At 39.9% G+C, this 2,696-nt stretch overlaps 1 protein-coding gene across 1 annotated transcript in view; it reads right to left on the bottom strand.

The window, feature by feature from the left end:
* Window positions 1-2,696, bottom strand: part of MTHFD1L (methylenetetrahydrofolate dehydrogenase (NADP+ dependent) 1-like) — a 148,382-nt gene that overhangs the window by 83,031 nt on the left and 62,655 nt on the right. The window lies entirely within an intron of this gene.

Genomic DNA, 2,696 nt, shown 5'->3' with positions numbered 1-2,696 from the left:
GCTAAATCAGCAGAAAACTAAGCCAACAAAAAGGGCAATAGGTTTCTGCTGGGATGTCATGCAAAAACAGTTGATCACAGTCTGAGAAAGGAGACAGGCTTAGCTGCTCTGGCAGTGCAGGCTCACTCTGATCAGCTCAGTCTAATCATCCACAGTAGCTTTACTGGCACTTGAAGGCTCCAAATGCGGCTATAATACTATAAATATTTATTTCAGCAAAAACACCATCTTACATGGCATTATCTCATCTTCCCCCTGTCACACAAAGCTGTTTGCCCAGACACTGCCTGTGAGGGGGAAGGAAAGGAATTTTTTTTGTTGTAGTTGTTTTCAATCGAGACCAAGGCTCCAGTTTAGCTTGTCACGTGGCTTTGTGAACAGGTGTGCTGGTGAAACAGAGGGGTTGCAAAGGACTGGAAACAAGCAGCTGGAGGAAGGAGGGTGCTTAAACCAGGACAGAGAGTTTAAAAAGTTTGTATCTGCAAAACTGTGTTGCAAATTCAAGCCATGCTATTCTCCTTAGTACTGTCCACACACTTAAAAGGAAATTCTGCTCTAAAATAAATACAGTGTAAGTGAAAAAAAAAAAAAGAATAAGAAATAGCTATAAACTCTAAATATATAAACCAGTAAATATATGAATTATATATCTTTTATATCATCATCCCATCTCAGCTCTGTGAGTGAGCTAACATATGTACATTAAGGTATTTATTCTACTATTCAGGAAAATAATTTAATAGCAGACTCTGTCACAGATTTTTGATGTTCCTGCTTTGGATGCAACTGAGAGCAATCTCATAGCCTGTGGTCCCTAAAATGCCTCTCCCAGCCACGTGGTTCTGCAAGACACCCTTCTCTATTCCTAGCACCTTTTGGATTTTTTCCTGAGCTTATGGAACTAACCTACATGGCAGAATGTGAACTGTAATCGCCCATACAAGATTTAATGAGTGCCAGATCTAATGCACAAGAACACTGACAAAAGGGAAATGTGGAACAGTGAAAACTTTTATTTTTAGCAAGAGTAACTAAACTTATTCAGCCACTTACCTAACTGCAGCATAGCTGTCCTGCACGCTGGCTGTCTGAATTAACTACTGGATCAGCTTTCTCCATGGAATTTCAATGGCCATGCAGGGTTCAGGCAATTTTTTAATGCAGTGGAGTTTTTTGCTACCTGCTTTGCTGCACAGATTCACAAGGCACTGGGCTCTCCATCGGTATGGATGTTACCTCAGTGTGGACTGGTGCACACTTTGTAGCTGTGACTTTAGACTTCGGTTGTGTAGGGTAGGATAGAAGAGTATTTAATAAATCAGTGAATGCTACATGTAGTCTCTGCCCACGTGCTCTGACTAGTTACCAAAAAAATTTATTTTTTTAAACCATAAAGCTTAGGGTAATTACAACCATTAGAACAAACATTTACTCTTGTGACTACCTGCAAAGTTTATTTAAGCAGGCCACTCTGTGAACTATTGCTTTTAATAATCTAACAAGGATCTACAAATCATGCTGAAGTTCCTGGCTCTGCAGAGCAAAGGCAGTCTTATTCTGAAGCCAGTTTCATGGGGATTTGTGTTCTGTGGAATAAAATCTGAACAAGCGCCTTTAGCTGGCAACGCACAAAGGTTTTCCTATATTGAAGCTATGCTGCTTTGCCTCCCAACAGAGAAACTGGAGCCAAAGACAAACAAAGCAGAAAAGAGCGTTAAAGACAAACAGGTGGATAAGACTGAAAAAAAAGCAAGAAATGCTCTCAGTGCCTGAGGGACACACTCAATGGAAGGGAATCCAAATATAAGGCAATACATTTTGGGCTCTGAAACCAGGATCAAGACTCAAGACTGTCGCCAACATACTTTCCCTCACTTGATACACAACTGATTCCTCAGCTGAAACGATTGCTCACTGCAGAAACAAAGTAATTTCACGCGGCTTATGAAAAATGTTAGCTACCCTAAATGCTTTTGCTCTTCATTCCACAAAGCCATGTAACAACAAACATGGCCCAGTGAAATACAAATTCAACTATCGTTAAATAAATGTATTCAGAATGCAAAATATTCTTTGAATGGATGTTCGATGAATAGAGGGATATAAACAGACCTTTAAGCTGTACAACACTGTAAAAAGAATCCTTTCCAATATGTAGGTATGACATAAGCATATATATCCATGTTTCTCTACTAGTTTTAAGGGTGCTAGCATAAGAAACCTCGCTACATTTTTCACATTGCTGCCTCTTTTCAAGAGCATTGTTCCACAGGTACTCAAACTCCAGCTTTAGGATTAACGTAATCCATCCTGGATGTTCAGGACATAGAAGAGAATGGCTGCAGCATTACTACTGCAAAGCAGCAACACCCCTTTTATTTAATTAATTCTAAGGTTTAAACAGTCACTACGATTTTTATAAAAGCTAGTTCATTGTTCAGCCACAAGTTTATTTAGCCTGCAACTGTAAGCTCTATGTGTATCTATTGTTGTTTGTGCAGGCTGAATTCCTAATATAAAAAGAGTCTGTCCACTCAAATGCTTTCATGGGAACATAAGGGCCTCATGATGAGGTTTGACAATGCAGCTGGACTAACCTAATGGCTCACAGCCACCAAAATGAGGCTGTATTAATCTTTCTTCTACCATCCTGCCTCTGCTAGTCCTCTGCACTGGCTCAGGGACATCTGACCTCT

This window comes from Corvus brachyrhynchos, unplaced genomic scaffold (genome assembly GCF_000691975.1).
Source record: "Corvus brachyrhynchos isolate BGI_N302 unplaced genomic scaffold, ASM69197v1 scaffold14, whole genome shotgun sequence".
NCBI classification, from domain to species: domain Eukaryota; kingdom Metazoa; phylum Chordata; class Aves; order Passeriformes; family Corvidae; genus Corvus; species Corvus brachyrhynchos.
Note: the sequence above shows the minus strand (reverse complement) of the source record. Positions and strands in the feature narration are given on the sequence as shown.